A 22,686-nucleotide genomic window follows, 5' to 3' on the forward strand; every position below is an offset into this window, starting at 1 on the left:
ACAGGCACAATTGTGTTAAATATGTGAGATTATAGGCAAGTAATGAAAAGAAAACATGATTACTACACTTTCACTATAGTAAAGCCATGGTAAATGACGACAAACACAAGCACGTTTTTTGTTGTTGCTGTTCATTCAGATTTTCCTTTATAGTAAGACTGTGTTCATACAGTTGTAATCGATCAGCCAAAAACACAACATGGTTACTACGCTTTTACTATAGTAAAAACAAGGTAAATTGTCATAAGGGATGACTGCACTTACAGCTGAAACGCGTTTTTCCCCCATTTAAATCGAACTTAAGAACGAGTAAATTGACTTTAGAAAGTTAGATTACATTTAAACGGTGTTTCATTATGGGCAATTCGCGAGTCAAAAGTTTGTGAACGCCAAACACGGATGAATGACGGACGAAAACGTAACGAGTTTACCAATTGAGAACATTGTAAACAGAGAGGAAGAAAGTAGAAAACATGTATTACTTACTTTGAAAAGTTATCCTATATTCCGTTCGTCTGATTTTTGAACCTGACTTAGAATGAAACTAAGCATGGTGAGTGGCTCTTAACAATGGAGCTCGAGCGACGCGATTGGCTCCCGTCCATTCTCACATTGGACGGCGAGCGACGCGATTGGCTCTCGTCCATTCTGACAATGGACGGCGAGATCGGCGATTGGACGAGGAGACGGCCGTGGAAACAGACGATCCTGCTCCAGGTAGCGCCACAGAGACAGCCGCTGTTGCTTGCTGCCGCCGGATCACCGGTGTAAAAGCAAGGGTTAGGGTTAGTGATAGGGATTAAAATCGCTCGCACTAACAGCGACATCTGTTTTGAAAGATGTTTCCGGAGCTCGCAAAATCCACTCAGCCTGCGCGGCGAATGGGCACGCTGGAGCCCGCCACCCTTTTGGGAAGAAAGAGAGTCAACAGAGCCGCCCAACGTGGGGCTCGAACCCACGACCCTGAGATTAAGAGTCTCATGCTCTACCGACTGAGCTAGCCGGGCTGGTCGTGGGCTTCTTCACTGGGTCGGACCCAGTTTTCATCGGCCCCCAAATTACACAGGCGAAACGGAGGCTCTCGCGTTGTGCGAGACTGTCGAGCCCTCCCCGTGGGTAGGGCTTAGAGCAGGCTTAGAGTTTTCTACTGTCGGTTTTGACCCAATCTATTTTTGGGAAGCGCAGTTTGACCCAGCAGTGCGGGCCAACAACACGTTCTGTTTTGCCGCGTGAAGGCGGGTCAATGCTTTGGACAGCGTATGGTTGAGATGTGATTTTCCACCAATTTGGGGCACCTTTCTTAAGGAAATCAAGGATGATTTGATGGGAAATGGCAAACTGCTGTAGCGTTTGGCTAACAAGCCAAAGCTACAAAGGATATACCGGTGCCCCGTCGTCCGAGCAGAATCCACATTCGGCCGTAATCGGAGGTTACTACTAACGTTCGATTGTGTCTCATAGGGAGTTTGACGCAGGGCCTCAGTGGAAAACAGGCCCTCGGCGGCTGAAACAAAAGACGAAGAAGGCATCCACATGCACATGATTCAGGAGTGTTAAACAAAGAAACCACGCAAGATGACGAGGTGGTCCAGCGGTTAAGGCGGTGGAAGGCTAATACATTGTGCTCGACATGCACTGGAAGCTTCAGCGCCACTGAGAGCCCACCGGACCAGACAGGCCCAACCTGTTTACGATGGGTAACGGTGAGCTGTAATTGCGCTGCAGTTTAATGATACCCGTCTTGAGGACATATTTACAAAACAACAAGCCTTCTGGCTCTGGCGCTCAATCATCAGCAGACACCTTTTCAACGAGAAGCAAAACCTAAACGAAACAAGACTACTTTTTCTCAACAATACTCTAAGCCTCCAGAGAGGCTAGCAAAAATTGCCAAAGCTGACTGTATTTCAAGTCATCCTGGCGGGGTATTGGGTAAAGTTTTTAACCAGCAATGATCGCGCCTCGGATAAACCTCACAGGCTACAATATTGCCTCTGCGAAAGAATGCCGGCGACGGTCGTGACCTTTTCAGGCACCTACGTGGATGTGAACCGACAAGGTGGTAGCAAGCTTTAAACTGCCGCACAAACAGTCTCCTGGCACGGGTTGCTGCACCGTGTTTCTACGGAACAGATTAGAGGTGTGTAAAAGACGGCTCATTCACTATTCCCTCTGTGCTCAAAACAGCCTGCTGAAAGCACAGCAGCAGCTGAAAAGGTCCGCAGCATGGCCTCTCTCAGTCAGCAAGGGGGCGGGGAGGCCGAGTGGTTAAGGCGATGGACTGCTAATCCCATCCTTGTCGTTCGGTTCCTTTAGCACTGGACCTTAATCTAGGTCCTGGGGACCCCATGCTGAACTTTTTGTGTGTCCTCCTTATCTAACACACTCAGTTCAGTTCTTTGAGTTCTCTACTAATGAGCTGATGATCTGAATCGGGAGTGCTAAATAAAAGACGCCACGTAATATGACGAGGTGGCCGAGTGGTTAAGGCGATGGACTGCTAATCCATTGTGCTCTGCACGCGTGGGTTCGAATCCCATCCTCGTCGTTCGGTACATTTAGTAGTGATCCTCGGTCCTGGGGACCCCACTCTGCAATTTTTGTGTGTCTTCCCTATCTGACACACTCAGTTCAGTTCACCGAGCGCTCTACTAATGAGCTGGTGGTCTGAATCGGGAGTGTTAAACAAAAGGACCGCGCAAAACGAAAGGTGGTCGAGTGGTTAAGGCGATGCAAGGCTTGTCCGTTGTGCTCGGCACGCCTTGGTTTGTGTGGGTTCGAATCCCATCCTCTTCATTTGATGCTTTAGCACCACTGAGAGCCCACCGGAACAGACAGGCCCAACCTGTTTACGATGGGTAGCGGCGAGCTGTGACTGTGCTGTAGTTTATTGATAACTGCCGCAAAGTCTTGAGAACATATTGACAAAACAACAAGTCTTCTGGCTCCGGCACGCTATGATCGGTGGACACCTCTTTGACGAGGACCAACAACCAGCCACGCCAATAAAAGGAAACAAAACGAAGCAAGACTATCTTTCTCAACAAGCCTCCAGAGAGACTGGCAAAAATTGCCGATGCTGACTGTATTTCAAGTCATCCCGGTGGGGTATTGGGTATTGACTTTGTGGCAACATGGAACTTTTGCATCTACATTAATATTAGTCTGTTTCTTCTTATTCTGAGGTCACCGTAGCCACCAGATCCATTCTGTATTCCGATCTGATGGTCACTACAGTCCCCCGGTTCCAGTCCGTACCAAGAGCAGATAGTGGATCAGCACCTTCAGCCGAATGTCAGCGGAAACTATGTCAACTAGATGAGCCCCAGAGACAGATCATCAGTAAAGAAGGCATCCACATGCCACAGCAAACTACTCGAGCTGGTGAAAATGTTCACCAAACACCCGCCGCTGAATTCTTTTAAAACAAGCCAGCTTATTGAAGGTGCACAAGATAAACGCCCTGAGAAAGCTGTGCCTCGCAACCCTAAGAATGGCATAGGCGTTAGTGGACACCTGACGCGCGTGCAAAACTCCGGCATTTCACACGTCCCTGGGTGGGCTCGAACCACCAACCTTTCGGTTAACAGCCGAACGCGCTAACCGATTGCGCCACAGAGACAGCCGCTGTTGCTTGCTGCCGCCGGATCACCGGTGTAAAAGCAAGGGTTAGGGTTAGTGATAGGGATTAAAATCGCTCGCACTAACAGCGACATCTGTTTTGAAAGATGTTTCCGGAGCTCGCAAAATCCACTCAGCCTGCGCGGCGAATGGGCACGCTGGAGCCCGCCACCCTTTTGGGAAGAAAGAGAGTCAACAGAGCCACCCAACGTGGGGCTCGAACCCACGACCCTGAGATTAAGAGTCTCATGCTCTACCGACTGACCTAGCCGGGCTGGTCGTGGGCTTCTTCACCGGGTCGGACCCAGTTTTCATCGGCCCCCAAATTACACAGGCGAAACGGAGGCTCTCGCGTTGTGCGAGACTGTCGAGCCCTCCCCGTGGGTAGGGCTTAGAGCAGGCTTAGAGTTTTCTTCTGTCGGTTTTGACCCAATCTATTTTTGGGAAGCGCAGTTTGACCCAGCAGTGCGGGCCAACAACACGTTCTGTTTTGCCGCGTGAAGGCGGGTCAATGCTTTGGACAGCGTATGGTTGAGATGTGATTTTCCACCAATTTGGGGCACCTTTCTTAAGGAAATCAAGGATGATTTGATGGGAAATGGCAAACTGCTGTAGCGTTTGGCTAACAAGCCAAAGCTACAAAGGATGTACCGGTGCCCCGTCGTCCGAGCAGAATCCACATTCGGCCGTAATCGGAGGTTACTACTAACGTTCGATTGTGTCTCATAGGGAGTTTGACGCAGGGCCTCAGTGGAAAACAGGCCCTCGGCGGCTGAAACAAAAGACGAAGAAGGCATCCACATGCACATGATTCAGGAGTGTTAAACAAAGAAACCACGCAAGATGACGAGGTGGTCCAGCGGTTAAGGCGGTGGAAGGCTAATACATTGTGCTCGACATGCACTGGAAGCTTTAGCGCCACTGAGAGCCCACCGGACCAGACAGGCCCAACCTGTTTACGATGGGTAACGGTGAGCTGTAATTGCGCTGCAGTTTAATGATACCCGTCTTGAGGACATATTTACAAAACAACAAGCCTTCTGGCTCTGGCGCTCAATCATCAGCAGACACCTTTTCAACGAGAAGCAAAACCTAAACGAAACAAGACTACTTTTTCTCAACAATACTCTAAGCCTCCAGAGAGGCTAGCAAAAATTGCCAAAGCTGACTGTATTTCAAGTCATCCTGGCGGGGTATTGGGTAAAGTTTTCAACCAGCAATGATCGCGCCTCGGATAAACCTCACAGGCTACAATATTGCCTCTGCGAAAGAATGCCGGCGACGGTCGTGACCTTTTCAGGCACCTACGTGGATGTGAACCGACAAGGTGGTAGCAAGCTTTAAACTGCCGCACAAACAGTCTCCTGGCACGGGTTGCTGCACCGTGTTTCTACGGAACAGATTAGAGGTGTGTAAAAGACGGCTCATTCACTATTCCCTCTGTGCTCAAAACAGCCTGCTGAAAGCACAGCAGCAGCTGAAAAGGTCCGCAGCATGGCCTCTCTCAGTCAGCAAGGGGGCGGGGAGGCCGAGTGGTTAAGGCGATGGACTGCTAATCCCATCCTTGTCGTTCGGTTCCTTTAGCACTGGACCTTAATCTAGGTCCTGGGGACCCCATGCTGAACTTTTTGTGTGTCCTCCTTATCTAACACACTCAGTTCAGTTCTTTGAGTTCTCTACTAATGAGCTGATGATCTGAATCGGGTGTGCTAAATAAAAGACGCCACGTAATATGACGAGGTGGCCGAGTGGTTAAGGCGATGGACTGCTAATCCATTGTGCTCTGCACGCGTGGGTTCGAATCCCATCCTCGTCGTTCGGTACATTTAGCAGTGATCCTCGGTCCTGGGGACCCCACTCTGCAATTTTTGTGTGTCTTCCCTATCTGACACACTCAGTTCAGTTCACCGATCGCTCTACTAATGAGCTGGTGGTCTGAATCGGGAGTGTTAAACAAAAGGACCGCGCAAAACGAAAGGTGGTCGAGTGGTTAAGGCGATGCAAGGCTAGTCCGTTGTGCTCGGCACGCCTTGGTTTGTGTGGGTTCGAATCCCATCCTCTTCATTTGATGCTTTAGCACCACTGAGAGCCCACCGGAACAGACAGGCCCAACCTGTTTACGATGGGTAGCGGCGAGCTGTGACTGTGCTGTAGTTTATTGATAACTGCCGCAAAGTCTTGAGAACATATTGACAAAACAACAAGTCTTCTGGCTCCGGCACGCTATGATCGGTGGACACCTCTTTGACGAGGACCAACAACCAGCCACGCCAATAAAAGGAAACAAAACGAAGCAAGACTATCTTTCTCAACAAGCCTCCAGAGAGACTGGCAAAAATTGCCGATGCTGACTGTATTTCAAGTCATCCCGGTGGGGTATTGGGTATTGACTTTGTGGCAACATGGAACTTTTGCATCTACATTAATATTAGTCTGTTTCTTCTTATTCTGAGGTCACCGTAGCCACCAGATCCATTCTGTTTTCCGATCTGATGGTCACTACAGTCCCCCGGTTCCAGTCCGTACCAAGAGCAGATAGTGGATCAGCACCTTCAGCCGAATGTCAGCGGAAACTATGTCAACTAGATGAGCCCCAGAGACAGATCATCAGTAAAGAAGGCATCCACATGCCACAGCAAACTACTCGAGCTGGTGAAAATGTTCACCAAACACCCGCCGCTGAATTCTTTTAAAACAAGCCAGCTTATTGAAGGTGCACAAGATAAACGCCCTGAGAAAGCTGTGCCTCGCAACCCTAAGAATGGCATAGGCGTTAGTGGACACCTGACGTGCGTGCAAAACTCCGGCATTTCACACGTCCCTGGGTGGGCTCGAACCACCAACCTTTCGGTTAACAGCCGAACGCGCTAACCGATTGCGCCACAGAGACAGCCGCTGTTGCTTGCTGCCGCCGGATCACCGGTGTAAAAGCAAGGGTTAGGGTTAGTGATAGGGATTAAAATCGCTCGCACTAACAGCGACATCTGTTTTGAAAGATGTTTCCGGAGCTCGCAAAATCCACTCAGCCTGCGCGGCGAATGGGCACGCTGGAGCCCGCCACCCTTTTGGGAAGAAAGAGAGTCAACAGAGCCGCCCAACGTGGGGCTCGAACCCACGACCCTGAGATTAAGAGTCTCATGCTCTACCGACTGACCTAGCCGGGCTGGTCGTGGGCTTCTTCACCGGGTCGGACCCAGTTTTCATCGGCCCCCAAATTACACAGGCGAAACGGAGGCTCTCGCGTTGTGCGAGACTGTCGAGCCCTCCCCGTGGGTAGGGCTTAGAGCAGGCTTAGAGTTTTCTTCTGTCGGTTTTGACCCAATCTATTTTTGGGAAGCGCAGTTTGACCCAGCAGTGCGGGCCAACAACACGTTCTGTTTTGCCGCGTGAAGGCGGGTCAATGCTTTGGACAGCGTATGGTTGAGATGTGATTTTCCACCAATTTGGGGCACCTTTCTTAAGGAAATCAAGGATGATTTGATGGGAAATGGCAAACTGCTGTAGCGTTTGGCTAACAAGCCAAAGCTACAAAGGATGTACCGGTGCCCCGTCGTCCGAGCAGAATCCACATTCGGCCGTAATCGGAGGTTACTACTAACGTTCGATTGTGTCTCATAGGGAGTTTGACGCAGGGCCTCAGTGGAAAACAGGCCCTCGGCGGCTGAAACAAAAGACGAAGAAGGCATCCACATGCACATGATTCAGGAGTGTTAAACAAAGAAACCACGCAAGATGACGAGGTGGTCCAGCGGTTAAGGCGGTGGAAGGCTAATACATTGTGCTCGACATGCACTGGAAGCTTTAGCGCCACTGAGAGCCCACCGGACCAGACAGGCCCAACCTGTTTACGATGGGTAACGGTGAGCTGTAATTGCGCTGCAGTTTAATGATACCCGTCTTGAGGACATATTTACAAAACAACAAGCCTTCTGGCTCTGGCGCTCAATCATCAGCAGACACCTTTTCAACGAGAAGCAAAACCTAAACGAAACAAGACTACTTTTTCTCAACAATACTCTAAGCCTCCAGAGAGGCTAGCAAAAATTGCCAAAGCTGACTGTATTTCAAGTCATCCTGGCGGGGTATTGGGTAAAGTTTTCAACCAGCAATGATCGCGCCTCGGATAAACCTCACAGGCTACAATATTGCCTCTGCGAAAGAATGCCGGCGACGGTCATGACCTTTTCAGGCACCTACGTGGATGTGAACCGACAAGGTGGTAGCAAGCTTTAAACTGCCGCACAAACAGTCTCCTGGCACGGGTTGCTGCACCGTGTTTCTACGGAACAGATTAGAGGTGTGTAAAAGACGGCTCATTCACTATTCCCTCTGTGCTCAAAACAGCCTGCTGAAAGCACAGCAGCAGCTGAAAAGGTCCGCAGCATGGCCTCTCTCAGTCAGCAAGGGGGCGGGGAGGCCGAGTGGTTAAGGCGATGGACTGCTAATCCCATCCTTGTCGTTCGGTTCCTTTAGCACTGGACCTTAATCTAGGTCCTGGGGACCCCATGCTGAACTTTTTGTGTGTCCTCCTTATCTAACACACTCAGTTCAGTTCTTTGAGTTCTCTACTAATGAGCTGATGATCTGAATCGGGAGTGCTAAATAAAAGACGCCACGTAATATGACGAGGTGGCCGAGTGGTTAAGGCGATGGACTGCTAATCCATTGTGCTCTGCACGCGTGGGTTCGAATCCCATCCTCGTCGTTCGGTACATTTAGCAGTGATCCTCGGTCCTGGGGACCCCACTCTGCAATTTTTGTGTGTCTTCCCTATCTGACACACTCAGTTCAGTTCACCGAGCGCTCTACTAATGAGCTGGTGGTCTGAATCGGGAGTGTTAAACAAAAGGACCGCGCAAAACGAAAGGTGGTCGAGTGGTTAAGGCGATGCAAGGCTAGTCCGTTGTGCTCGGCACGCCTTGGTTTGTGTGGGTTCGAATCCCATCCTCTTCATTTGATGCTTTAGCACCACTGAGAGCCCACCGGAACAGACAGGCCCAACCTGTTTACGATGGGTAGCGGCGAGCTGTGACTGTGCTGTAGTTTATTGATAACTGCCGCAAAGTCTTGAGAACATATTGACAAAACAACAAGTCTTCTGGCTCCGGCACGCTATGATCGGTGGACACCTCTTTGACGAGGACCAACAACCAGCCACGCCAATAAAAGGAAACAAAACGAAGCAAGACTATCTTTCTCAACAAGCCTCCAGAGAGACTGGCAAAAATTGCCGATGCTGACTGTATTTCAAGTCATCCCGGTGGGGTATTGGGTATTGACTTTGTGGCAACATGGAACTTTTGCATCTACATTAATATTAGTCTGTTTCTTCTTATTCTGAGGTCACCGTAGCCACCAGATCCATTCTGTATTCCGATCTGATGGTCACTACAGTCCCCCGGTTCCAGTCCGTACCAAGAGCAGATAGTGGATCAGCACCTTCAGCCGAATGTCAGCGGAAACTATGTCAACTAGATGAGCCCCAGAGACAGATCATCAGTAAAGAAGGCATCCACATGCCACAGCAAACTACTCGAGCTGGTGAAAATGTTCACCAAACACCCGCCGCTGAATTCTTTTAAAACAAGCCAGCTTATTGAAGGTGCACAAGATAAACGCCCTGAGAAAGCTGTGCCTCGCAACCCTAAGAATGGCATAGGCGTTAGTGGACACCTGACGCGCGTGCAAAACTCTGGCATTTCACACGTCCCTGGGTGGGCTCGAACCACCAACCTTTCGGTTAACAGCCGAACGCGCTAACCGATTGCGCCACAGAGACAGCCGCTGTTGCTTGCTGCCGCCGGATCACCGGTGTAAAAGCAAGGGTTAGGGTTAGTGATAGGGATTAAAATCGCTCGCACTAACAGCGACATCTGTTTTGAAAGATGTTTCCGGAGCTCGCAAAATCCACTCAGCCTGCGCGGCGAATGGGCACGCTGGAGCCCGCCACCCTTTTGGGAAGAAAGAGAGTCAACAGAGCCGCCCAACGTGGGGCTCGAACCCACGACCCTGAGATTAAGAGTCTCATGCTCTACCGACTGAGCTAGCCGGGCTGGTCGTGGGCTTCTTCACTGGGTCGGACCCAGTTTTCATCGGCCCCCAAATTACACAGGCGAAACGGAGGCTCTCGCGTTGTGCGAGACTGTCGAGCCCTCCCCGTGGGTAGGGCTTAGAGCAGGCTTAGAGTTTTCTACTGTCGGTTTTGACCCAATCTATTTTTGGGAAGCGCAGTTTGACCCAGCAGTGCGGGCCAACAACACGTTCTGTTTTGCCGCGTGAAGGCGGGTCAATGCTTTGGACAGCGTATGGTTGAGATGTGATTTTCCACCAATTTGGGGCACCTTTCTTAAGGAAATCAAGGATGATTTGATGGGAAATGGCAAACTGCTGTAGCGTTTGGCTAACAAGCCAAAGCTACAAAGGATGTACCGGTGCCCCGTCGTCCGAGCAGAATCCACATTCGGCCGTAATCGGAGGTTACTACTAACGTTCGATTGTGTCTCATAGGGAGTTTGACGCAGGGCCTCAGTGGAAAACAGGCCGTCGGCGGCTGAAACAAAAGACGAAGAAGGCATCCACATGCACATGATTCAGGAGTGTTAAACAAAGAAACCACGCAAGATGACGAGGTGGTCCAGCGGTTAAGGCGGTGGAAGGCTAATACATTGTGCTCGACATGCACTGGAAGCTTTAGCGCCACTGAGAGCCCACCGGACCAGACAGGCCCAACCTGTTTACGATGGGTAACGGTGAGCTGTAATTGCGCTGCAGTTTAATGATACCCGTCTTGAGGACATATTTACAAAACAACAAGCCTTCTGGCTCTGGCGCTCAATCATCAGCAGACACCTTTTCAACGAGAAGCAAAACCTAAACGAAACAAGACTACTTTTTCTCAACAATACTCTAAGCCTCCAGAGAGGCTAGCAAAAATTGCCAAAGCTGACTGTATTTCAAGTCATCCTGGCGGGGTATTGGGTAAAGTTTTCAACCAGCAATGATCGCGCCTCGGATAAACCTCACAGGCTACAATATTGCCTCTGCGAAAGAATGCCGGCGACGGTCGTGACCTTTTCAGGCACCTACGTGGATGTGAACCGACAAGGTGGTAGCAAGCTTTAAACTGCCGCACAAACAGTCTCCTGGCACGGGTTGCTGCACCGTGTTTCTACGGAACAGATTAGAGGTGTGTAAAAGACGGCTCATTCACTATTCCCTCTGTGCTCAAAACAGCCTGCTGAAAGCACAGCAGCAGCTGAAAAGGTCCGCAGCATGGCCTCTCTCAGTCAGCAAGGGGGCGGGGAGGCCGAGTGGTTAAGGCGATGGACTGCTAATCCCATCCTTGTCGTTCGGTTCCTTTAGCACTGGACCTTAATCTAGGTCCTGGGGACCCCATGCTGAACTTTTTGTGTGTCCTCCTTATCTAACACACTCAGTTCAGTTCTTTGAGTTCTCTACTAATGAGCTGATGATCTGAATCGGGAGTGCTAAATAAAAGACGCCACGTAATATGACGAGGTGGCCGAGTGGTTAAGGCGATGGACTGCTAATCCATTGTGCTCTGCACGCGTGGGTTCGAATCCCATCCTCGTTGTTCGGTACATTTAGCAGTGATCCTCGGTCCTGGGGACCCCACTCTGCAATTTTTGTGTGTCTTCCCTATCTGACACACTCAGTTCAGTTCACCGAGCGCTCTACTAATGAGCTGGTGGTCTGAATCGGGAGTGTTAAACAAAAGGACCGCGCGAAACGAAAGGTGGTCGAGTGGTTAAGGCGATGCAAGGCTAGTCCGTTGTGCTCGGCACGCCTTGGTTTGTGTGGGTTCGAATCCCATCCTCTTCATTTGATGCTTTAGCACCACTGAGAGCCCACCGGAACAGACAGGCCCAACCTGTTTACGATGGGTAGCGGCGAGCTGTGACTGTGCTGTAGTTTATTGATAACTGCCGCAAAGTCTTGAGAACATATTGACAAAACAACAAGTCTTCTGGCTCCGGCACGCTATGATCGGTGGACACCTCTTTGACGAGGACCAACAACCAGCCACGCCAATAAAAGGAAACAAAACGAAGCAAGACTATCTTTCTCAACAAGCCTCCAGAGAGACTGGCAAAAATTGCCGATGCTGACTGTATTTCAAGTCATCCCGGTGGGGTATTGACTTTGTGGCAACATGGAACTTTTGCATCTACATTAATATTAGTCTGTTTCTTCTTATTCTGAGGTCACCGTAGCCACCAGATCCATTCTGTTTTCCGATCTGATGGTCACTACAGTCCCCCGGTTCCAGTCCGTACCAAGAGCAGATAGTGGATCAGCACCTTCAGCCGAATGTCAGCGGAAACTATGTCAACTAGATGAGCCCCAGAGACAGATCATCAGTAAAGAAGGCATCCACATGCCACAGCAAACTACTCGAGCTGGTGAAAATGTTCACCAAACACCCGCCGCTGAATTCTTTTAAAACAAGCCAGCTTATTGAAGGTGCACAAGATAAACGCCCTGAGAAAGCTGTGCCTCGCAACCCTAAGAATGGCATAGGCGTTAGTGGACACCTGACGTGCGTGCAAAACTCCGGCATTTCACACGTCCCTGGGTGGGCTCGAACCACCAACCTTTCGGTTAACAGCCGAACGCGCTAACCGATTGCGCCACAGAGACAGCCGCTGTTGCTTGCTGCCGCCGGATCACCGGTGTAAAAGCAAGGGTTAGGGTTAGTGATAGGGATTAAAATCGCTCGCACTAACAGCGACATCTGTTTTGAAAGATGTTTCCGGAGCTCGCAAAATCCACTCAGCCTGCGCGGCGAATGGGCACGCTGGAGCCCGCCACCCTTTTGGGAAGAAAGAGAGTCAACAGAGCCACCCAACATGGGGCTCGAACCCACGACCCTGAGATTAAGAGTCTCATGCTCTACCGACTGACCTAGCCGGGCTGGTCGTGGGCTTCTTCACCGGGTCGGACCCAGTTTTCATCGGCCCCCAAATTACACAGGCGAAACGGAGGCTCTCGCGTTGTGCGAGACTGTCGAGCCCTCCCCGTGGGTAGGGCTTAGAGCAGGCTTAGAGTTTTCTTCTGTCGGTTTTGACCCAATCTATTTTTGGGAAGCGCAGTTTGACCCAGCAGTGCGGGCCAACAACACGTTCTGTTTTGCCGCGTGAAGGCGGGTCAATGCTTTGGACAGCGTATGGTTGAGATGTGATTTTCCACCAATTTGGGGCACCTTTCTTAAGGAAATCAAGGATGATTTGATGGGAAATGGCAAACTGCTGTAGCGTTTGGCTAACAAGCCAAAGCTACAAAGGATGTACCGGTGCCCCGTCGTCCGAGCAGAATCCACATTCGGCCGTAATCGGAGGTTACTACTAACGTTCGATTGTGTCTCATAGGGAGTTTGACGCAGGGCCTCAGTGGAAAACAGGCCCTCGGCGGCTGAAACAAAAGACGAAGAAGGCATCCACATGCACATGATTCAGGAGTGTTAAACAAAGAAACCACGCAAGATGACGAGGTGGTCCAGCGGTTAAGGCGGTGGAAGGCTAATACATTGTGCTCGACATGCACTGGAAGCTTTAGCGCCACTGAGAGCCCACCGGACCAGACAGGCCCAACCTGTTTACGATGGGTAACGGTGAGCTGTAATTGCGCTGCAGTTTAATGATACCCGTCTTGAGGACATATTTACAAAACAACAAGCCTTCTGGCTCTGGCGCTCAATCATCAGCAGACACCTTTTCAACGAGAAGCAAAACCTAAACGAAACAAGACTACTTTTTCTCAACAATACTCTAAGCCTCCAGAGAGGCTAGCAAAAATTGCCAAAGCTGACTGTATTTCAAGTCATCCTGGCGGGGTATTGGGTAAAGTTTTCAACCAGCAATGATCGCGCCTCGGATAAACCTCACAGGCTACAATATTGCCTCTGCGAAAGAATGCCGGCGACGGTCGTGACCTTTTCAGGCACCTACGTGGATGTGAACCGACAAGGTGGTAGCAAGCTTTAAACTGCCGCACAAACAGTCTCCTGGCACGGGTTGCTGCACCGTGTTTCTACGGAACAGATTAGAGGTGTGTAAAAGACGGCTCATTCACTATTCCCTCTGTGCTCAAAACAGCCTGCTGAAAGCACAGCAGCAGCTGAAAAGGTCCGCAGCATGGCCTCTCTCAGTCAGCAAGGGGGCGGGGAGGCCGAGTGGTTAAGGCGATGGACTGCTAATCCCATCCTTGTCGTTCGGTTCCTTTAGCACTGGACCTTAATCTAGGTCCTGGGGACCCCATGCTGAACTTTTTGTGTGTCCTCCTTATCTAACACACTCAGTTCAGTTCTTTGAGTTCTCTACTAATTAGCTGATGATCTGAATCGGGTGTGCTAAATAAAAGACGCCACGTAATATGACGAGGTGGCCGAGTGGTTAAGGCGATGGACTGCTAATCCATTGTGCTCTGCACGCGTGGGTTCGAATCCCATCCTCGTCGTTCGGTACATTTAGCAGTGATCCTCGGTCCTGGGGACCCCACTCTGCAATTTTTGTGTGTCTTCCCTATCTGACACACTCAGTTCAGTTCACCGAGCGCTCTACTAATGAGCTGGTGGTCTGAATCGGGAGTGTTAAACAAAAGGACCGCGCAAAACGAAAGGTGGTCGAGTGGTTAAGGCGATGCAAGGCTAGTCCGTTGTGCTCGGCACGCCTTGGTTTGTGTGGGTTCGAATCCCATCCTCTTCATTTGATGCTTTAGCACCACTGAGAGCCCACCGGAACAGACAGGCCCAACCTGTTTACGATGGGTAGCGGCGAGCTGTGACTGTGCTGTAGTTTATTGATAACTGCCGCAAAGTCTTGAGAACATATTGACAAAACAACAAGTCTTCTGGCTCCGGCACGCTATGATCGGTGGACACCTCTTTGACGAGGACCAACAACCAGCCACGCCAATAAAAGGAAACAAAACGAAGCAAGACTATCTTTCTCAACAAGCCTCCAGAGAGACTGGCAAAAATTGCCGATGCTGACTGTATTTCAAGTCATCCCGGTGGGGTATTGGGTATTGACTTTGTGGCAACATGGAACTTTTGCATCTACATTAATATTAGTCTGTTTCTTCTTATTCTGAGGTCACCGTAGCCACCAGATCCATTCTGTATTCCGATCTGATGGTCACTACAGTCCCCCGGTTCCAGTCCGTACCAAGAGCAGATAGTGGATCAGCACCTTCAGCCGAATGTCAGCGGAAACTATGTCAACTAGATGAGCCCCAGAGACAGATCATCAGTAAAGAAGGCATCCACATGCCACAGCAAACTACTCGAGCTGGTGAAAATGTTCACCAAACACCCGCCGCTGAATTCTTTTAAAACAAGCCAGCTTATTGAAGGTGCACAAGATAAACGCCCTGAGAAAGCTGTGCCTCGCAACCCTAAGAATGGCATAGGCGTTAGTGGACACCTGACGCGCGTGCAAAACTCTGGCATTTCACACGTCCCTGGGTGGGCTCGAACCACCAACCTTTCGGTTAACAGCCGAACGCGCTAACCGATTGCGCCACAGAGACAGCCGCTGTTGCTTGCTGCCGCCGGATCACCGGTGTAAAAGCAAGGGTTAGGGTTAGTGATAGGGATTAAAATCGCTCGCACTAACAGCGACATCTGTTTTGAAAGATGTTTCCGGAGCTCGCAAAATCCACTCAGCCTGCGCGGCGAATGGGCACGCTGGAGCCCGCCACCCTTTTGGGAAGAAAGAGAGTCAACAGAGCCGCCCAACGTGGGGCTCGAACCCACGACCCTGAGATTAAGAGTCTCATGCTCTACCGACTGAGCTAGCCGGGCTGGTCGTGGGCTTCTTCACTGGGTCGGACCCAGTTTTCATCGGCCCCCAAATTACACAGGCGAAACGGAGGCTCTCGCGTTGTGCGAGACTGTCGAGCCCTCCCCGTGGGTAGGGCTTAGAGCAGGCTTAGAGTTTTCTACTGTCGGTTTTGACCCAATCTATTTTTGGGAAGCGCAGTTTGACCCAGCAGTGCGGGCCAACAACACGTTCTGTTTTGCCGCGTGAAGGCGGGTCAATGCTTTGGACAGCGTATGGTTGAGATGTGATTTTCCACCAATTTGGGGCACCTTTCTTAAGGAAATCAAGGATGATTTGATGGGAAATGGCAAACTGCTGTAGCGTTTGGCTAACAAGCCAAAGCTACAAAGGATGTACCGGTGCCCCGTCGTCCGAGCAGAATCCACATTCGGCCGTAATCGGAGGTTACTACTAACGTTCGATTGTGTCTCATAGGGAGTTTGACGCAGGGCCTCAGTGGAAAACAGGCCGTCGGCGGCTGAAACAAAAGACGAAGAAGGCATCCACATGCACATGATTCAGGAGTGTTAAACAAAGAAACCACGCAAGATGACGAGGTGGTCCAGCGGTTAAGGCGGTGGAAGGCTAATACATTGTGCTCGACATGCACTGGAAGCTTTAGCGCCACTGAGAGCCCACCGGACCAGACAGGCCCAACCTGTTTACGATGGGTAACGGTGAGCTGTAATTGCGCTGCAGTTTAATGATACCCGTCTTGAGGACATATTTACAAAACAACAAGCCTTCTGGCTCTGGCGCTCAATCATCAGCAGACACCTTTTCAACGAGAAGCAAAACCTAAACGAAACAAGACTACTTTTTCTCAACAATACTCTAAGCCTCCAGAGAGGCTAGCAAAAATTGCCAAAGCTGACTGTATTTCAAGTCATCCTGGCGGGGTATTGGGTAAAGTTTTCAACCAGCAATGATCGCGCCTCGGATAAACCTCACAGGCTACAATATTGCCTCTGCGAAAGAATGCCGGCGACGGTCGTGACCTTTTCAGGCACCTACGTGGATGTGAACCGACAAGGTGGTAGCAAGCTTTAAACTGCCGCACAAACAGTCTCCTGGCACGGGTTGCTGCACCGTGTTTCTACGGAACAGATTAGAGGTGTGTAAAAGACGGCTCATTCACTATTCCCTCTGTGCTCAAAACAGCCTGCTGAAAGCACAGCAGCAGCTGAAAAGGTCCGCAGCATGGCCTCTCTCAGTCAGCAAGGGGGCGGGGAGGCCGAGTGGTTAAGGCGATGGACTGCTAATCCCATCCTTGTCGTTCGGTTCCTTTAGCACTGGACCTTAATCTAGGTCCTGGGGACCCCATGCTGAACTTTTTGTGTGTCCTCCTTATCTAACACACTCAGTTCAGTTCTTTGAGTTCTCTACTAAAGAGCTGATGATCTGAATCGGGAGTGCTAAATAAAAGACGCCACGTAATATGACGAGGTGGCCGAGTGGTTAAGGCGATGGACTGCTAATCCATTGTGCTCTGCACGCGTGGGTTCGAATCCCATCCTCGTCGTTCGGTACATTTAGCAGTGATCCTCGGTCCTGGGGACCCCACTCTGCAATTTTTGTGTGTCTTCCCTATCTGACACACTCAGTTCAGTTCACCGATCGCTCTACTAATGAGCTGGTGGTCTGAATCGGGAGTGTTAAACAAAAGGACCGCGCAAAACGAAAGGTGGTCGAGTGGTTAAGGCGATGCAAGGCTAGTCCGTTGTGCTCGGCACGCCTTGGTTTGTGTGGGTTCGAATCCCATCCTCTTCATTTGATGCTTTAGCACCACTGAGAGCCCACCGGAACAGACAGGCCCAACCTGTTTACGATGGGTAGCGGCGAGCTGTGACTGTGCTGTAGTTTATTGATAACTGCCGCAAAGTCTTGAGAACATATTGACAAAACAACAAGTCTTCTGGCTCCGGCACGCTATGATCGGTGGACACCTCTTTGACGAGGACCAACAACCAGCCACGCCAATAAAAGGAAACAAAACGAAGCAAGACTATCTTTCTCAACAAGCCTCCAGAGAGACTGGCAAAAATTGCCGATGCTGACTGTATTTCAAGTCATCCCGGTGGGGTATTGGGTATTGACTTTGTGGCAACATGGAACTTTTGCATCTACATTAATATTAGTCTGTTTCTTCTTATTCTGAGGTCACCGTAGCCACCAGATCCATTCTGTTTTCCGATCTGATGGTCACTACAGTCCCCCGGTTCCAGTCCGTACCAAGAGCAGATAGTGGATCAGCACCTTCAGCCGAATGTCAGCGGAAACTATGTCAACTAGATGAGCCCCAGAGACAGATCATCAGTAAAGAAGGCATCCACATGCCACAGCAAACTACTCGAGCTGGTGAAAATGTTCACCAAACACCCGCCGCTGAATTCTTTTAAAACAAGCCAGCTTATTGAAGGTGCACAAGATAAACGCCCTGAGAAAGCTGTGCCTCGCAACCCTAAGAATGGCATAGGCGTTAGTGGACACCTGACGTGCGTGCAAAACTCCGGCATTTCACACGTCCCTGGGTGGGCTCGAACCACCAACCTTTCGGTTAACAGCCGAACGCGCTAACCGATTGCGCCACAGAGACAGCCGCTGTTGCTTGCTGCCGCCGGATCACCGGTGTAAAAGCAAGGGTTAGGGTTAGTGATAGGGATTAAAATCGCTCGCACTAACAGCGACATCTGTTTTGAAAGATGTTTCCGGAGCTCGCAAAATCCACTCAGCCTGCGCGGCGAATGGGCACGCTGGAGCCCGCCACCCTTTTGGGAAGAAAGAGAGTCAACAGAGCCACCCAACGTGGGGCTCGAACCCACGACCCTGAGATTAAGAGTCTCATGCTCTACCGACTGACCTAGCCGGGCTGGTCGTGGGCTTCTTCACCGGGTCGGACCCAGTTTTCATCGGCCCCCAAATTACACAGGCGAAACGGAGGCTCTCGCGTTGTGCGAGACTGTCGAGCCCTCCCCGTGGGTAGGGCTTAGAGCAGGCTTAGAGTTTTCTTCTGTCGGTTTTGACCCAATCTATTTTTGGGAAGCGCAGTTTGACCCAGCAGTGCGGGCCAACAACACGTTCTGTTTTGCCGCGTGAAGGCGGGTCAATGCTTTGGACAGCGTATGGTTGAGATGTGATTTTCCACCAATTTGGGGCACCTTTCTTAAGGAAATCAAGGATGATTTGATGGGAAATGGCAAACTGCTGTAGCGTTTGGCTAACAAGCCAAAGCTACAAAGGATGTACCGGTGCCCCGTCGTCCGAGCAGAATCCACATTCGGCCGTAATCGGAGGTTACTACTAACGTTCGATTGTGTCTCATAGGGAGTTTGACGCAGGGCCTCAGTGGAAAACAGGCCCTCGGCGGCTGAAACAAAAGACGAAGAAGGCATCCACATGCACATGATTCAGGAGTGTTAAACAAAGAAACCACGCAAGATGACGAGGTGGTCCAGCGGTTAAGGCGGTGGAAGGCTAATACATTGTGCTCGACATGCACTGGAAGCTTTAGCGCCACTGAGAGCCCACCGGACCAGACAGGCCCAACCTGTTTACGATGGGTAACGGTGAGCTGTAATTGCGCTGCAGTTTAATGATACCCGTCTTGAGGACATATTTACAAAACAACAAGCCTTCTGGCTCTGGCGCTCAATCATCAGCAGACACCTTTTCAACGAGAAGCAAAACCTAAACGAAACAAGACTACTTTTTCTCAACAACCCTCTAAGCCTCCAGAGAGGCTAGCAAAAATTGCCAAAGCTGACTGTATTTCAAGTCATCCTGGCGGGGTATTGGGTAAAGTTTTCAACCAGCAATGATCGCGCCTCGGATAAACCTCACAGGCTACAATATTGCCTCTGCGAAAGAATGCCGGCGACGGTCGTGACCTTTTCAGGCACCTACGTGGATGTGAACCGACAAGGTGGTAGCAAGCTTTAAACTGCCGCACAAACAGTCTCCTGGCACGGGTTGCTGCACCGTGTTTCTACGGAACAGATTAGAGGTGTGTAAAAGACGGCTCATTCACTATTCCCTCTGTGCTCAAAACAGCCTGCTGAAAGCACAGCAGCAGCTGAAAAGGTCCGCAGCATGGCCTCTCTCAGTCAGCAAGGGGGCGGGGAGGCCGAGTGGTTAAGGCGATGGACTGCTAATCCCATCCTTGTCGTTCGGTTCTGTAGTATTTCAGCGAGAATCAGACAATTTAAGAGAGTCTATTAGAAGTTAGAACACTTCTACAGACGTACATTCCAAGAGGCCCGTCATAAATCTGACGTTTCATAGCCTGGCGCCAGAACGCCAGCCTGAAGCAGACCTAACTAACCAAGAACTTGCAAAATTAACACAAAGACACTTCTTCATAATCAAATCCTTCGAATAAGGAGATTGTCAAATTTGGAGCAAGTAACCAAGATTAATGGTCAAAGAGATGCACATTTTGAACATCACATGATTAAAGTCATTAGCGATATGGTTGGTTTTCCCCCACACACAGGACACAACGGAAATTCCTTCCCTAAACTTTTGACCTCCCAGCTTAGAGAACAGACCCTCACAGAAGGGCACAGAAAACTGTCTATTGATGTACATATGCGCCTAAAATGTGCTAAAGAACTAAGGAGCAACTCCTCATTTCTATGTATAACTTCCTATCATATATGTAACCCACACATTTGTCTATCATGTTTTAATCACTCATTGTGTATGTCCCTTTTGATAACTATTGAATAGTTTAATGGTTTATATTGATGTTTGATATGCACGGTCTGGAAATCGCATTCTCAAAATGTTCCTGTAATTCAATTCTTTGCGAAATGTATTATAGTCTTGTTATAGAAATCATGTCCAAATTTATCTCTGCAAAGAGCGGGAATTTGGGATCACGGGACTAATAAGATAACATTGTGATTTGTGGTTTGGAGGGTGGAACCAGCAGCCCACCGGAGTTCAGCCAATGTTCTAATTGGTCAAGACATCATTTTGGGAGGTGTCCAAAGGCTGAGTTTAAAAACTCAAGGACACCCTCAAATCTCTTCTTCTCTTGCAACTTTTCTTACTCCTTACAACGCTCTTCACGTGCTTCGCGCCACCGCGTCTCGACGCCGCCTGGCCTGCACGCCAGCCTCCTCACCTCAAGGAAACATGAGGAGATCACCACACCTCTATCTTTTTCTTTAATCCATTTTATTTCTTTCCGTTGAGAGTTTCGTTTCTAGTTAAGTTGTGCAAGCCGCGACCGACCTAAACGTCTTCGCTGACCTCAACTTCAACAGCACGCAACTCTCATATCCAGCCAACGCCCAAGCACACAAAGGACCACAGAACCAACCAATCAGCAATCTCGGGAAAACCCCTTTCTGGAACGAGCGACGAAAGGAATTCCCTTCACACAAAGGCAACGCAAGTAACTTCCAGGTTCTAACTGAACTGGTGCATTTGATAAAGTTTAATAACCTCTCTGAGAGACTCAATACGAGGGTTAATTAAGTGATTGATGGTTGTTCAGGTCTAAGCAATTGCATATATTGCTATAACTTGGGACTTCATATTTTCATTCCTTTAAACTCATTCTTTCCTCACTTTCTCTTTCTGCAACCTGTGTGAATGCGTGTGTTTATGTTAGTTTAGTTTGTATGTGTTAGGTTTATCCAATAAATTCATATTTTTATTAAGTATCTTGTGTTTCGTGCTTACAAGTTACTGCCTTAAACTGCTGATTTTGCTACTGTGCTAATATATAGTGTTTTCACTATATTCTGGATAGTAATATCCATTGCAGAGTTCCTGTTAAATGGCTTGTGAAAGAATCGCGGGTCGACTCTGAAACAGCCGTAAAACAGCGATTCTGTTCAAATTCCCTATTGAATCATATTCGATTCCCTTTGAGCTAAATTATAAATTATTATGTAATTAATCCCTATTACAATCTTACAGTTCCTTTAGCACTGGACCTTAATCTAGGTCCTGGGGACCCCATGCTGAACTTTTTGTGTGTCCTCCTTATCTAACACACTCAGTTCAGTTCTTTGAGTTCTCTACTAATGAGCTGATGATCTGAATCGGGTGTGCTAAATAAAAGACGCCACGTAATATGACGAGGTGGCCGAGTGGTTAAGGCGATGGACTGCTAATCCATTGTGCTCTGCACGCGTGGGTTCGAATCCCATCCTCGTCGTTCGGTACATTTAGCAGTGATCCTCGGTCCTGGGGACCCCACTCTGCAATTTTTGTGTGTCTTCCCTATCTGACACACTCAGTTCAGTTCACCGATCGCTCTACTAATGAGCTGGTGGTCTGAATCGGGAGTGTTAAACAAAAGGACCGCGCAAAACGAAAGGTGGTCGAGTGGTTAAGGCGATGCAAGGCTAGTCCGTTGTGCTCGGCACGCCTTGGTTTGTGTGGGTTCGAATCCCATCCTCTTCATTTGATGCTTTAGCACCACTGAGAGCCCACCGGAACAGACAGGCCCAACCTGTTTACGATGGGTAGCGGCGAGCTGTGACTGTGCTGTAGTTTATTGATAACTGCCGCAAAGTCTTGAGAACATATTGACAAAACAACAAGTCTTCTGGCTCCGGCACGCTATGATCGGTGGACACCTCTTTGACGAGGACCAACAACCAGCCACGCCAATAAAAGGAAACAAAACGAAGCAAGACTATCTTTCTCAACAAGCCTCCAGAGAGACTGGCAAAAATTGCCGATGCTGACTGTATTTCAAGTCATCCCGGTGGGGTATTGGGTATTGACTTTGTGGCAACATGGAACTTTTGCATCTACATTAATATTAGTCTGTTTCTTCTTATTCTGAGGTCACCGTAGCCACCAGATCCATTCTGTATTCCGATCTGATGGTCACTACAGTCCCCCGGTTCCAGTCCGTACCAAGAGCAGATAGTGGATCAGCACCTTCAGCCGAATGTCAGCGGAAACTATGTCAACTAGATGAGCCCCAGAGACAGATCATCAGTAAAGAAGGCATCCACATGCCACAGCAAACTACTCGAGCTGGTGAAAATGTTCACCAAACACCCGCCGCTGAATTCTTTTAAAACAAGCCAGCTTATTGAAGGTGCACAAGATAAACGCCCTGAGAAAGCTGTGCCTCGCAACCCTAAGAATGGCATAGGCGTTAGTGGACACCTGACGCGCGTGCAAAACTCCAGCATTTCACACGTCCCTGGGTGGGCTCGAACCACCAACCTTTCGGTTAACAGCCGAACGC

General features: G+C 49.6%; 22 non-coding genes across 22 annotated transcripts; 6 read left to right on the forward strand and 16 right to left on the reverse strand.

Annotated features, from left to right (window-relative positions):
- Positions 1 to 934: 934 nt before the first annotated feature.
- trnak-cuu (transfer RNA lysine (anticodon CUU)) lies at positions 935 to 1,007 on the reverse strand. The gene has a single exon. It is a non-coding gene; the product is annotated as a tRNA-Lys (tRNA).
- Positions 1,008 to 1,865: 858 nt separating this feature from the next.
- LOC141284897 (U4 spliceosomal RNA) lies at positions 1,866 to 2,006 on the reverse strand. The gene has a single exon (XR_012338511.1). It is a non-coding gene; the product is annotated as a U4 spliceosomal RNA (small nuclear RNA).
- A 460-nt stretch (positions 2,007 to 2,466) lies between these two features.
- Positions 2,467 to 2,548, forward strand: trnas-gcu (transfer RNA serine (anticodon GCU)). The gene has a single exon. It is a non-coding gene; the product is annotated as a tRNA-Ser (tRNA).
- A 1,000-nt stretch (positions 2,549 to 3,548) lies between these two features.
- trnan-guu (transfer RNA asparagine (anticodon GUU)) lies at positions 3,549 to 3,622 on the reverse strand. Its single transcript has one exon. It is a non-coding gene; the product is annotated as a tRNA-Asn (tRNA).
- A 1,132-nt stretch (positions 3,623 to 4,754) lies between these two features.
- Positions 4,755 to 4,895, reverse strand: LOC141348746 (U4 spliceosomal RNA). Its single transcript, XR_012357553.1, has one exon. It is a non-coding gene; the product is annotated as a U4 spliceosomal RNA (small nuclear RNA).
- A 460-nt stretch (positions 4,896 to 5,355) lies between these two features.
- trnas-gcu (transfer RNA serine (anticodon GCU)) lies at positions 5,356 to 5,437 on the forward strand. Its single transcript has one exon. It is a non-coding gene; the product is annotated as a tRNA-Ser (tRNA).
- Positions 5,438 to 6,437: 1,000 nt separating this feature from the next.
- Positions 6,438 to 6,511, reverse strand: trnan-guu (transfer RNA asparagine (anticodon GUU)). Its single transcript has one exon. It is a non-coding gene; the product is annotated as a tRNA-Asn (tRNA).
- A 1,132-nt stretch (positions 6,512 to 7,643) lies between these two features.
- On the reverse strand, positions 7,644 to 7,784 carry LOC141348753 (U4 spliceosomal RNA). Its single transcript, XR_012357554.1, has one exon. It is a non-coding gene; the product is annotated as a U4 spliceosomal RNA (small nuclear RNA).
- A 460-nt stretch (positions 7,785 to 8,244) lies between these two features.
- On the forward strand, positions 8,245 to 8,326 carry trnas-gcu (transfer RNA serine (anticodon GCU)). Its single transcript has one exon. It is a non-coding gene; the product is annotated as a tRNA-Ser (tRNA).
- Positions 8,327 to 9,326: 1,000 nt separating this feature from the next.
- trnan-guu (transfer RNA asparagine (anticodon GUU)) lies at positions 9,327 to 9,400 on the reverse strand. The gene has a single exon. It is a non-coding gene; the product is annotated as a tRNA-Asn (tRNA).
- A 201-nt stretch (positions 9,401 to 9,601) lies between these two features.
- On the reverse strand, positions 9,602 to 9,674 carry trnak-cuu (transfer RNA lysine (anticodon CUU)). The gene has a single exon. It is a non-coding gene; the product is annotated as a tRNA-Lys (tRNA).
- An 858-nt stretch (positions 9,675 to 10,532) lies between these two features.
- Positions 10,533 to 10,673, reverse strand: LOC141348761 (U4 spliceosomal RNA). Its single transcript, XR_012357557.1, has one exon. It is a non-coding gene; the product is annotated as a U4 spliceosomal RNA (small nuclear RNA).
- A 1,535-nt stretch (positions 10,674 to 12,208) lies between these two features.
- On the reverse strand, positions 12,209 to 12,282 carry trnan-guu (transfer RNA asparagine (anticodon GUU)). The gene has a single exon. It is a non-coding gene; the product is annotated as a tRNA-Asn (tRNA).
- Positions 12,283 to 13,414: 1,132 nt separating this feature from the next.
- Positions 13,415 to 13,555, reverse strand: LOC141348766 (U4 spliceosomal RNA). Its single transcript, XR_012357559.1, has one exon. It is a non-coding gene; the product is annotated as a U4 spliceosomal RNA (small nuclear RNA).
- Positions 13,556 to 14,015: 460 nt separating this feature from the next.
- trnas-gcu (transfer RNA serine (anticodon GCU)) lies at positions 14,016 to 14,097 on the forward strand. The gene has a single exon. It is a non-coding gene; the product is annotated as a tRNA-Ser (tRNA).
- A 1,000-nt stretch (positions 14,098 to 15,097) lies between these two features.
- On the reverse strand, positions 15,098 to 15,171 carry trnan-guu (transfer RNA asparagine (anticodon GUU)). Its single transcript has one exon. It is a non-coding gene; the product is annotated as a tRNA-Asn (tRNA).
- Positions 15,172 to 15,372: 201 nt separating this feature from the next.
- Positions 15,373 to 15,445, reverse strand: trnak-cuu (transfer RNA lysine (anticodon CUU)). The gene has a single exon. It is a non-coding gene; the product is annotated as a tRNA-Lys (tRNA).
- An 858-nt stretch (positions 15,446 to 16,303) lies between these two features.
- LOC141348771 (U4 spliceosomal RNA) lies at positions 16,304 to 16,444 on the reverse strand. Its single transcript, XR_012357560.1, has one exon. It is a non-coding gene; the product is annotated as a U4 spliceosomal RNA (small nuclear RNA).
- Positions 16,445 to 16,904: 460 nt separating this feature from the next.
- Positions 16,905 to 16,986, forward strand: trnas-gcu (transfer RNA serine (anticodon GCU)). The gene has a single exon. It is a non-coding gene; the product is annotated as a tRNA-Ser (tRNA).
- A 1,000-nt stretch (positions 16,987 to 17,986) lies between these two features.
- Positions 17,987 to 18,060, reverse strand: trnan-guu (transfer RNA asparagine (anticodon GUU)). The gene has a single exon. It is a non-coding gene; the product is annotated as a tRNA-Asn (tRNA).
- Positions 18,061 to 19,192: 1,132 nt separating this feature from the next.
- LOC141348785 (U4 spliceosomal RNA) lies at positions 19,193 to 19,333 on the reverse strand. The gene has a single exon (XR_012357563.1). It is a non-coding gene; the product is annotated as a U4 spliceosomal RNA (small nuclear RNA).
- Positions 19,334 to 21,554: 2,221 nt separating this feature from the next.
- Positions 21,555 to 21,636, forward strand: trnas-gcu (transfer RNA serine (anticodon GCU)). Its single transcript has one exon. It is a non-coding gene; the product is annotated as a tRNA-Ser (tRNA).
- Positions 21,637 to 22,686: the final 1,050 nt, after the last annotated feature.

Source organism: Garra rufa, chromosome 1 (assembly GCF_049309525.1).
Source record: "Garra rufa chromosome 1, GarRuf1.0, whole genome shotgun sequence".
In the NCBI taxonomy this organism is placed as follows: domain Eukaryota; kingdom Metazoa; phylum Chordata; class Actinopteri; order Cypriniformes; family Cyprinidae; genus Garra; species Garra rufa.